Source organism: Canis lupus, chromosome 6, assembly GCF_003254725.2.
Source record: "Canis lupus dingo isolate Sandy chromosome 6, ASM325472v2, whole genome shotgun sequence".
Classification (NCBI taxonomy): domain Eukaryota; kingdom Metazoa; phylum Chordata; class Mammalia; order Carnivora; family Canidae; genus Canis; species Canis lupus.
This window is the reverse complement of record NC_064248.1, coordinates 12,555,636-12,568,699: the sequence shown is the minus strand read 5'-3', so window position 1 is coordinate 12,568,699 and position 13,064 is coordinate 12,555,636.

The following is a 13,064-nucleotide window of genomic DNA, read 5'->3' as shown; positions in this document are numbered from 1 at the left end:
GGCATCAATTGTTGACCACAGCTGCCCAGAGGCTGAGGGAAGCCACAGGTGTGGGAGCAGACCTCCCCAGGCTGCTGGCTCGCAGGCCTCCTCCCGGCCCCCAGCCAGCCCTCGAAGACCTTCAGCTTGTCTTGGCCACAGGCTCAGTAGGGCCCCAGAGGAGACCCCTGAAGGGAAACAAACCTAGAAATGGATTTTCTTTTTCTCCAAGAACAAAACAAGTTGAATAAGAAATAAGTTACTATTTTTACTGCTGAGATCCAGTTGTTATAGCAACTGAGGGCCTGACTCCAGCTTGTGAAGGAGACAGGGTGGGCACCAGGGGTGGCAGCAGCCACTGGACAAACCTTGGGCTCCTGATCCTGGGGCCTTCCAGGACCCCCACCTCCCCTCTCCTCTGGTTCTGCCCCCCTCCCCAACAGAAGTCCACCTGTGCCCACTTGACCATGGCCAGTGCTCCCTGACGACTTCTCCCTTTGATGCAAGCCCACCTCCTGCTCACTGCATGGTCTCAGGACCCCCAAGCTTGTCACTGAGCCTGTCCATCACCACTCCTGGGAGGGTCACTGTGGCCTGTCTCCAGATACAACCTACAGCCCCTGCCATAGCAACCACTCACGATCACCTGAGCGCCCAGCCCCCCCAACTGCTCCTGGCCAAAACCCAACGCATCTTCTCTGGGGCTCTGCTGCTACTCCTCTGACCCCTCCCCATTAGGCCACCCCATACCACCCCCTGGGCCAGGCTGGCCATGGCTGGGAGCTCTGAAGGTGGCCTTCCAGGATCCAAGATACACCTCCACCACCATCTAGCCTTGTGCGCTGAACCCAGGTGCTTCCCACTCAACGAGGCTTGGTTTCCCCACTTGTAAAGTGGAAGTAACAGCGCCTGCTTTGCAGCTTTACCAAAGGAACAAAGGCAGCCTGGGTCAGACGTTTTTATTGGAAATGTGCTACCCCCTTAGTACCCTCCGTAGCTCTGCATGACAGGAGATGTTCCTAGTTCACGGACAAGGAGCCGTTCTCAGGCAGGCTGTCCCACACCAAGCCAACAGACCTACACCTGTCTCCCTGAATGGACACTGATTAAGCTCTTACTATCTTCCTGGCTCTTTGAAGAGGAAGAGTGGCAAGCAGGGAGGGAGAGAAACCTCCCCCCCAACCACCCATGCTTTTCACCCCTTCCCTGACCACATCACCAATCCCCTCCCATGAAGCCAACCTCTGCCATCCGTCCCCAGGACCCCACAGCACCCTCTGCCTTGATTCTCCTCCTCCCTCCTGGTGACTTCCGTCCCCAATCAGTAGATATGACACGGGCATCTACTATGTGCCTAGCAGTGTCTGGAAACAAAGTCCCCATTGTTTCAGCCTCGCCAGGCCACCAACCCTCCCTACCAGAGCGACTTTCTGAAACACAAGTCTGATTAAGTTCCTCTCCCTACAACCCTTCAGTGGCTCCCCTTGCCTTCAGGATAGTCAGGATAAAACAGCCTCGCCCACCACCCACACCCAATAAATGAATCCAAACAGACTCCCCAAATGTGTATGGCTTTCTAGAACTCTGTGACTATGCAGATGCTATCCCCTCTACCCCACCCCACCCCCAGACATTCTTCCTCAAGTTGTCTGGCAGGTCTCTATTTCTTTTTTTTTTTTTTTTCAGGTCTCTATTTCTTCTTCCAGACCCAGTTCAAAGGTCTCCTTTGCAAGAGCTTTTAGGGAACTGTCTTCTCCTTCCTTTTGTGCCAGCTCCAGAGCCCCACGGAAACATCCCGTCCATGCCCACCAGCCAAACACTGCCTGATGACGTACCTGCGGGGAGGCTTATTGACTGGTTACAGGGTGGAGGAGGGCCTACCATGGGGAACCGAAGATGGCTCCTCCAGGGAGGTCAGGAAGGACTTATGACAGAATTTGTATTTGCCTTAAGTGCTTGAGGGAGTTCAAGGAAGTGGGACTGTGCTTTTATTTTTTCATTTTTTTAAAAAAGATTTTGTTTATTTATTCATGAGAGACACACAGAGAGAGACAGAGGCAGAGGGAGAAGCAGGCTCCACGCAGGGAGTCCGATGTGGGACTCGATCCCAGGAATCCAGGTTCATGCCCTGAGCCAAAAGCAGACGGCCAACCGCTGAGCCACTCAGATGTCCCAGGGGCTGTGCTTTTAGATATTCTCAGGAAGCAGGACTCATTCTTGATGGGATATCTTAATAAGTCTTCCCTAGAATGGGGAAAGTGCAGGGTGAGGGTGGAGCTGTGATTGACAAATCAGTGACAGTCATTTGATTAGCCAGGAGGGTAGAGATATTTGGTATTTTTGTGCTTTGCACAGGGACCTTAATTTGGTCTGTGGTTAGACAAACTTTCAAGCTGGTTTTGCTCTCTGTCTCACTGTATCAGGGTCACAGAACAGCGTTGTCAGACATGGGTGGACAGTATGTGTCATCAGGCCAGTTCCTGGCTGGCAAGGGAGTGGGGGGTGGCTCATTGTCCTTTCTCAGTCCTCTGCTGTGAGATCAACTTCCAGCCCTCCACCTCCTAACCTTTGGGGACCATGACCACCCACCTGCAGGGCCAGGTGCAAGGTAAACAGTCACCTCAGGGTAGACAGGCAATGAATGGATGGTAGGCAGCTGGCACACATAACTTTTCTGTCTGTGGCTTTGCCACCAGCTAGCTATATTTTTCTGATGTGCAAAATGGGAAGAAGGAGAAGAATCACAGATCAAGATCCTGTGCTGGGTGCTTTGTGTGCATCAATCTGGTTTGCATGCATCCCTCTCTCCACACTTGCCCAGAGGTGAGCAGGTGCAACAGTGGACGCCGTGGGAACATTACTTCGCTGACTTTGGGCCAGTGGCGCTCAAATTTTAGCACTTTTTGCAAAGCTTCTAACAGTGCTGATGCCAGGGCCCCCTTCACAGGGACCCTGGCTCAGTTGGTTGGAGAGCCACTAAGTACCTATATGGTTTTACAGGTATGCTGGACAATCCTGAAGTCCATCTGGGTCTAGGGTATAAGTCCTTTTCCCCTGGTCCCCGACCCAGTGAGGTCGGGTTCCCCCTCCCAGATCTCACTGTCCATGCTTTTCTGTGAACACCACCCAATAGACGTACCTCTGGATTGGATTTAAGACCATAAGGGTCTGGACACCTGGGTGGCTCAGGGGCTGAGCATCTGCCTTTGGCCCAGGGCGTGATCCCGGGTCCCAGGATTGAGTCCCACATCGGGCTCCCTGCATGGAGCCTGCTTCTCCCTCTGCCTATGTCTCTGCCTCTCTCTCTCTCTGCATCTCTCATGAATAAATAAATAAAATCTAAAAACAAAACAAAACAAAACCATAGGGGTTAAGGTTAAAGTGGAGTGCACTCAGCAGACAGGCAGGAATAGTTTTCAAATCCTCCATCAGCCCCTCAAACCCCAAGGAATATGGCAGCAAACATAGTGGAAGCTCAGATACCCACACTGAAGCTGTCCTCCAGCACCAAGCTACAAACTTGCAAATGTTACTCCTTTCAAGGTTTTACAGTTTCTCCATCACTCTCTGTACCTTCAAGTAAGATCTGATTTGGGGAACAAAGTCAAAAGAAAAAAAAATTAAATTTCCCAGCAACTTAACAGCCCATCGACAAGTCTTTGGGAGTCTGAGTGACTTTCTTTTCACAACTCAACTGCCTTCACGTGAATGCTTCGCTAAGGACCAAAGGCAATCTTACCTTAACATTATCCCAAACTTAGGATTCTGGAAGTCTCCTTTATTTTTTTTTAAGAAGATTTTATATATATATATATATTTTTTTTTAAAGATCTATTTATTTATTCATGATAGACACATAGAGAGAAAGGCAGAGACACAGGCAGAGGGAGAAGCAGGCTCCATGCAAGGAGCCCGATGTGGGACTCTATCCCACGACTCCAGGATCGCGCCCTGGGCCAAAGGCAGGCACTAAACCGCTGAGCCACCGAGGGATCTCCTATTTATATAATTGACAGAGAGAGAGCATGCACGTGCACAAGCAGGAGGAGTAGGGAAAGGGGAAAGTAGGCCCTCTGCTGAGCAGGGAGCCCAATATGGGGCTCAGTCCCAGGACCCTGAGATCATGTGTGACCTGAGCTGAAGGCAGATGCTTAACTGATTGAGCCACCCAGGTGCCCCTGTAAGTCTCCTTCAACATATAAAAATTTCTTTGGAAATTTCCGTTATTTTTACCTCCTCCCCCAGGAGATTTTTGTCGGCAATCATCCTCTAAGCCTATGGCCTATAGATATACATCTGAAGAGTCTCCCAACTAGGGTTTTACTAGACAGTAATAAATGCCTTTTTCCTAACAACAGGTAGCTCCTCAAGGTCCTGGAAACTTTGCTTCCAAATTCCTTAGAGACTTAAGCTCTCCCCAACCCCCTCTCAACTTAAAAGTATAAAATCAGCCACTCCTCACAACCCCAGGACAGCTCTTCCTGCCCACGTGTCCTGTCCCCGTGCTTTAATAAAACCACATTTTGTACCAAAGACGTCTCAAGAATTCTTTCTTGACCCTTTGCTCCCGATCCCCAACACTTCCTACATTATATATCTATATCTATATTTTATCAATAACCTATCTAAACTATATCTTATCTATAATCTACCTACACATATATGCATGTGGATATATACATGTACACATATATGTATACACACACTCATATATAGTTTATATATACTTGTATATCTCAGATTTTATAATATATATTCCAGATTTTATTTGATACATGTGGTTAAATAATTAAATATTCAATTTAGTAAAGATGTAATCGGTTTTACTAATCGATTCATGAATTGGTCAGCATCCCATCCAGCAGGCAGAGGGGAGTTCCACTGGGCTGCCAGAAAGGAAAGGTTTTTATTTTTTATTTTATTTTATTTTTTTAATATTATAACCCTTCTTTTTTTTTAAGATTTTGTTTATTCATTAGAGACACAGAGAGGCAGAGACATAGGCAGAGGGAGAAGCAGGCTCCCCACGGGGAGCCTGATGTGGGACTCAATCCCAGGATCCCAGGATCATGCCCTGAGCTAAAGGCAGAAGCTCAACCACTGAGCCACCCAGGAGTCCTGAAATGAAAGATTTTTAAAGGCAGGGAGAGAATGGAAAAAGGACATTATTAGCAAAGAATGCATTATTTTAGACAAGTTTACCCTCCTAAGTGGAATGGAAAATGTCTATCCGTAAATTTCCTAGTGCTGACCAGGAAATTCCAGGTTGATGAGTTAAAGGTTACTTTGGGGGGTAGAGGGAGTAAAATTGCAGTTAAGTTAGGTATTAAGTCCTGGTTTTCTCACATGAGGCTTTTAAGATAAGTGACTCCATTTGGGCTTCCTTTTTAGCAATGTATGTACAACTGCTGGAGAGTTTGTCCAACCAGGATCCCCTGTCCCTTGTCATCACTCAGAGCTGGGACTCTGACCCCCCTCTCTTTGTTCAGCCTGATGGAGCAGGACTTGTCCTTGTCAGGTGGCAGGGGGAAAAACTTGTCTCTTGTATAGCTTTGTGGTCCCTGAGCCAGCTTCAGTTCTTCCCAGGAAGGAAAAGGAGCAGCTCCCAGGAACCAGCTTGTTCCAGCTTGGGTTCCTGGGAAGCAGGCTCTGGGAGGAGATTAAGCACAAGGAGGTCAATTAGGGGATTATTCTTGGGGTGAATGGCAAGGGAAGGGGGGAGTCCCATACACCTGTCACTGGGTGCAGCTGCAAAAAAGGGGTGCCGGGTGGGCACAGCAATCCCCCAAAGGGCCTGACAGCTAGGAGGGTACCTCCTCATTCCTGGAGATTGCCTCCTATTACTGGGGACCTCCCTGCTCTGAACTATCCAGGTTCTTCCTGGGTCGCCTGTACTCTGGTCCTAGCCTCCTACCTCCTCCAAATGAATGTCCTTCTCCTGTCTGCTCCACTCCTGACTTAGCCCAGAATCCAAATCCTGAGCTTCCAAACCAGTAGAGATGAGAATTGGGGGAGGGGGTGTGTGTGGGGCAGATTATAATCTGGGTTATCTGGTCTCTATCTTCCAGACATCCTTCATCTCAGCACTGCGTCCCCAGGAGTTACCATCCAAATCCTGGAGGAAGCCAAATTACCTCTGCCTTTGCAAAGTGCCCAAGGGCACCATTCAAAGGACAATAATGCTGGAGAGACTTGCATGCAGGTTGAAGCTAAATTCAAATCCAGGGCCTCCATTGACTGAGGGACCTCAGATTTAAAACAAAAACAAAAACAACCAGGCAGGTAATATCAGTAATGATAACCTGAATTGTCAGAAGAATGAAGGAGGAGGTAACTTCCCCACCTGAAGTGATTGTCCTCTGGCTTTTTTTTTTTTTTTAAGATTTATTTATTTATTTATTTATGATAGACAGAGAGAAAGAGAGAGAGAGGCAGAGACACAAACAGAGGGATAAGCAAGCTCCATGCCGGGAGCCCGACTCAGGACTCGATCCCGGGACTCCAGGATCTCGCCCTGGGCCAAAGGCAGGTGCTAAACCGCTGAGCCACCCAGGGATCCCCTGTCCTCTGGCTCTTTATTTAAAAATTTTCCCTGGGGCCCCAAGAGAAAATATCATTTTCTAAATATTCATGATAATGGGTGTGATGCGGTAAGTAGATTTTAAAATTTTGTTCTGGTTTTATATGTACAAGAAACACAAAACATCATTGAATGTTAAAAAGAAAACCACAGGACCAAAATGATGTCACTGCAGGTAAGGCCCCGCCAGTCAACCAACACTTAGTACCTAATCCAACTGCAGTTTCAACCTCCCAGAAACGTAATCTTTTTTTCTTTTTTGGAAACGTAACCTTTAACACATCAACATGCGAGTTCCCGGTCAGCTCTAGGAAATTGACTTAATGGATCCTATCCATTCCCCTTACGAGGGTGACCTTGCCTAAAACAACAGATTCTTTGCTAATAATTGCCCCTATCATTTTTTTTAAGATTTTATTTATTTATTCATAAGAGACACAAAAAGAGGCAGAGACATAGGCAGAGGGAGAAGCAGGCTCCCTGCGGGGATCCTGGATATGGGACTCGCTCCCAAGATCCCGGGATCACGACCTGAGGCAGACGCTCAACACCTGAGTCACCTAGGTGTCCCAGTTTCTGCTATCTTTAAACACCTTTCCTTCTCTGTGGCCCTTTGGAGCTCCCCTCTACTTGCTGGATGAGATGATGCCAGACACATGAATTGATTGGGAAAGCCAACCAGATCTTTAACATTTCCTTGGTTGAATTTTTGTTACTGAACACTAGACGGGTATGGATTGTGCTTTTCTCAACACTTAGGACTTTGGAACCACTGATTTGAATTGTTACTGACTCTAAGAGGACCTGGGTGGAGAAGGAAGTGGCTGGGGATCCAGGCTCCATCCAGCCCCTTACCACAAACAACTCACATCCTCTACCTGGGCCTCAGGTTTTTCATCTCTAAAGGGAAGCTATTCCAGTTCTAAAATTAAGATATAACAATACCAAAAGAAGAACAAAATTGGAGTAATCATACCATGTGATTTCAAGATCGACTATAAAGTTGTGGTAATCAAGACATTATGGATGTGGGGAAGGAATGAACACCTAGATCAGTGGGATAACAGGCCCTTTATTTTTTTACAAAGATGTCAAGGTAATTAATGGAGAAAAAAACAGTCTCTTCAACAAAGGGTGCTGGAGAAACTGGACAATCATATGCAAAAGAAAACTGTTCCTTCCCTATCTCACACCATATACAGAAATTAGTTCACAGGCTTCAATGCTTTCTAGCAGCTAGGGGACAGGGGTAAGCAGAAGTTGGTGACAAAGGGACACAAGATATTTGGGAGGTGGTGAAACTGTTCTGTATCTGGCTTGTGAAGGTATAAATCTTTCAAAACTCATAGAACTGTACACTTCATAAGAGGAAATTTTGCTGTATGTTAATTATACTTCAATAAAATTGAAAAGACCTAAAATTTATATAACAATTTTTAAAGGTTATTTACTTATTTATTCATGAGAGACACACAGAGAGAGGCAGAGACATAGGCAGAGGGAGAAGTAGGCTCCCTGCAGGGAACCTGATGTGGGACTCGATCCCAGGACCCCAGGACCACAACCCGAGCCAAAGACAGACACTCAACCACTGAACCACCCAGGAGCCCCTGTATAACAATTTTTTAAAAGGCCATATCTTTGTACCCGCCCTCTGTGTGTAGATGTAGGAGAGGTAAAGAGCAAGTGTGTGGTACTCATAGGTCCAGTTACTGCTATAATTGAGAATTATAAGCTTTAAGTGACATTAGTCACAGAAGAAATGTTCAGTGTTCAAATTTCTGGGAGCTGACTACCAGCTCCAACATTCAGCCCTACTCTCACCGAGGCCTCTCTGACATGCCCCAGCCCTCGTTCACCTTTGTCCAGTCTGCCCCACTCACCCACCTCTTGGTTACTGGACGCCCCTGATCCCAGACCCCCTAAGAAGATTCAGAGCCCAGGATCTAGCCTTAGAAGAGCCCCCTTGGGTCCAATGCTTGGGCCCTGCTGGCCTCTTGTGGCCAGAAGCAGAATTATCACATGATCGCAAGTTAAAACAAGTCTCGGAGCTGGCTCAATCTGAGCGTGTCTGGGGGTGAGAAGGGGCCTGCTCACCCACCATCCTGAGTATAAATTAAAGCGACCTTCTCAGCAATACGTGTCAATATGTAGAATGCACGGACCTTTGCCCCATGACCCCAGCCCCGTGAATCACAGATGACATCTTCTTGAAAATGTATTTCCTCTAGTTCTAAATAAGAGAGAAAAGAGGAACATTCTCATCCTCGTGTTAAGTGAAACCATGAGAATGTAATCAGCCAAACCCAGAATGTGGGGCCAATTTGCAGGACAGCTGATCCTGTCTCTTCAGCAAATGCCTGGCATAAAAACTGGGGGTTGGAAGACTCTTTTGATTAAAAAAAGAGAGAGAGAAAGAGAAAGAGAGACTTCCAGATTCATCAACCAATATCACGTAGAGCCATAGTTTAGATCCTGGTTCAGAGGAACCAATGGTAAAAGGATGTCTAAGCCACAATCAGGGGAGTGGATTCCCAACCGTGTAGTAGATACAAAGGGATAATTGGGACAATGGCATTGCAGCCATGTTAAAAAAAAAAGGGGGGGGGTGTTTCTGATATGTATCCTAAAGTGCACCTGGGTAAAACGAAGTGGTACCTGGGATTTACTTCTCAAATATTCCTAACAGGTGTCAGGGAGCAAACCAGAATGGCAAAATTTAGCCCGTTGTTGAAGCTGAGTAGTGGATGTAAGAAACTCATTGTGTTTTTCTATCTGTTTTTAGTATGTGTGAAATTATCCATAGTAGTGTTTTGTTTCATTTCATTTTGTTTTAATTTTTAAGTGCTAAAAGGGGAAGAGAACAGGCAACAGGTGGGGACGTGGTTGACAGGATGGTTAGGGATATTGGTCAGCCTTGGTTCCCAGGAGTTCTGTGCGGCGGAGACCTGGAATATGGGAGGCTGGAGTGGGGCAGACTGTAGGCAAAGGGAAAGTCTTCAAGGTGGGAAAGAGGGAAGAGAGATAGGAAGGATCAAGACAGGGCTGGGAGTAGAGGGAAGATGGTCCCAAGTGCGATGGAAGAGTGAGCAGAGCTTGGACAGAACACGTACTTCTAAACTGTGATGAGGAAATTGGATTTTGTTGGGAATTGGGATGGAGAAGTTGTCCAGGTTCCCATTGCCTTTTAGGATTCCTCTGAGCAGAGGCACCTGAGTGGCTCAGTGGATGAACGTCTGCCTTTGGCTCGGGTCGTGGTCCCAAGGTCCTAGGATTGAGTCCTACGTCAAGCTCCCTGCATGGAGCCTGCTTCTCCCTCTGCCATGAAAACAAGGCCTGCCACCCCATCCAGTCCCACGGCTCACTTGTAGAACATGAGCATCAGTCCCAGAAATTCTGGTCCCCACCCCAGCTCAGCTGAAGCAGCCCAGGGTCCCGCCCAGAGGAAATGGCAGGATCCGGGATAAGGAGCTCAGCGACTGTGCCAGAGAGGACCGACTTCCTGCAGAGCCCAGAGTTGAAAACTCCAAGCCTGAAGGGAAATCTGGCAGATTCCCACAGCCCTCCTGGAATTCTGGACAGCTCTGGGAGCCAGGAAGACTGTACCCACACCAGAGCATTCAGAGCAGCACTCAGGGTACACTTGAAGGCATTCCCCATACTGTACCCAGCTGTGTCAGAACATGTGAAGCCTCATTGCCACAAGGAGCTTACAAGAACTTTGGACCTGCATTTACTGAACAGTTAGCTACTGCTACTCAGTGTGGTCTCCCAAGCTGCGGTTTATTTATTTATTTTTTAAAGATTTTATTTATTCATGATAGACATAGAGAGAGAGAGAGACAGAGAGAGAGAGGCAGAGACACAGGCAGAGGGACAAGTAGGCTCCATGCAGGGAGCCCGACGTGGGACTTGATCCCAGATCCCAGATCCCAGGACCACACCCTGGGCAGGCGCTAAACCGCTGAGCCACCCAGGGACCCCAAGCCGGGGTTTAAAATGATATCCCAGTCAACACTGGCCATCTGGAAGATGGTGCGTATGCCCAGGGCTATTCCTCTCAGGAGAGACCATAGAAAGAATTCTGAACTACTAGCTTCTGGCTGAACATAAGGCAGAAAGAAGTGAACCCTCTGAGTTGTCTATGTTGCTTCTATGTCACATGCATAGCAGTAACAGGCAAAAATCTAACTTCTGAGGGGCTTATGCGCAACTTTGACCCATCAGTGGCTCATGCTGAACCAGGGACAATCCTAGAGAGGCAGGTTAAAAGGCAAAAAGAAGAGGTAAAAAATCTGAGTGGTGGTATCAGAGATTTCACGCAGTAGGATTGGGGGATGCGGGAGTGGGATGATTTCTCAGAATCAGTCCAACCAAGTCACTGAACAAACAGACAAATTACAAATGTGATCATCCTATAGATGCAGGAACGCTTTTGATCAAATCCAACCACATTCCATGGTAAAACTCAACTAACCAGGAAAAGAAGGGAATTTCACCCACGTGATATACTGGCAAACTTGTGAATCAAATAAATACAAGCTTTGAAAATGGAGCTTTTTAGCAAAAAGTGTACCAGGCAGATCAAATGGTGACTGTTCTCTGGGGACAGGGCTTTTGGGGAGCTCCAAGTCCTTTCCGCCCCCTCCAGTGACTGTGAGGCTGCTTGTTTTTATACCTGTCATTGTTGCAAGGCTGCTGGTTTTCAAGGCTACCATGAATCATGGAGGGAGAGATGGGATTAGGGAAAATGAAAATGCCGCAGATCTTCTCACTGCTTTTACAGAGATTCAGCTGTTTTGCTGTTTATATTAATGCTTCTTAGATTGTTGCAAGCCTGTAGTTAATTTCCAGAGTTCCAGAAAAGTGGATTTTGATCCTTTTTTTAATGCTCTCTTTGCTTTTGTGGAGGAATGGTTTTCAGAGGTTCTTGCTCCACTACTCTGGAAGGGCTTGCTCCCATTCATTCAATCTCCACAGCACTCTCAAGAGGTGAATTATTCTAGCCCTTAACGTTGTCAAGGAAGCGGATGCTCAGACAGGTTATGCGACTTACTTAAGGAGACGGACCTCAAGGGAGTCTGAACCTGGATTCGAACCTCTGGATGCCTGTCTGATTTCAGAGCTGTGTGGGCTCTGACATCTCTCCCACTGCCTCACTTCGTGCCATCACTCTTTTACTCAGGCCTCAGTTCCCTCCTCTGTGCCAGCTGTTCAACCCACAGGTTTATTTAGAAACTCGCCTGCGGGAGGATTGCTCATCTCTGAATGTTGCACATAAGAAGAATACTTGAGGAGTGTTTGAAGCACCAGTAGATGATGGTTCTGCTCTAAGGTTGAAAAGAGGAAGCTCTTCTTCATGGGGTTGGCATCAGGCCAGTTAGCTGGGCACTCCGGAGGTGATGATAGAAGCTCCGGGGCATCTTTCTGGCTCTACCTGCCATCAGGAATGTCAGTTCATGACGTCTCCAGGTGAGCTGGGACGTGAGGGTGCATTTCTGAATGACACATAGGTCAAGCTCTTGGATGCAAATCCAGCCTACTTCTGGCACCACTCATCGGTGGTTCCCAATGCCACCCAGGTAGTAGAGCAGTAGAAAGAAATGGGGTGAGTGGGCAGCAGCCCTTTGCTCCAGCCCATTCTGGCCACCAGGAATGGGGGCCAGAGTTTAGCTCTTCAGGCACGAAGTTCCCACTATTCTAGGTAATGGGAACACACAGTGAATGAGACAGGAGGGGGCGTTTTGTGGTCCACTGGAAAGTGATAAATCTTATCTAGAAATAGAAAGTAAGGAGAGGGATAGGGAATGTGAGAAAGTGTGGAGGTTACCATTTAAAAAAAAAAGATTTTATTTATTCACTTGAAAGGAGAGAGAGAGAGAGCATGTGTGAATAAGCACAAGCTAGGGGAAAGGGGCAGATGGAGAGGGAGATGCAGGCTCCCCCCTGAGCAGGGAGCCCAATGAGCTCGATCCCAGGACCCCAAGATCATGACCTGAGCTGAAGGCAGATGCTTTGGAGGTCACCATTTTTAATAGGTTATCCAGGTATCATACCACATCTCTTCTGATCAATAAATTACTCAAGGCAAAGGAAGCTTGACAGTAGGCTCATGCCCTTGGAATTCACCATCCTTATCACATGTCTTATTGCCCACAGATGGTAGAATGGCTTCCTGAAGGTTTGGCTGTGGCCCCCGCTAAGAGACCACACCCTGTGAGGTTGAGACAGCATTCTACAATATGCAGTACATGCCATCAACTGAGAGTAAAGGTGGTAGTGTATCCTTGCATACGACAGCTGAGAATCCCCTGAAAAATTTTTTGTTTCCATTCACACAACCCTGGGCTCCCTGGATTTTGAGATTCTAGTACCAAAAGGACCCCTGTTACTCAGGGAACAGAGTCATGATTCTGGTAAATTGGAAACTGAGTCTACCCCCGGCCATTTGGAGATCTTCATTGTCTGAACCAATGGAGTGAGATGAAGTTATTATCTTGGATGA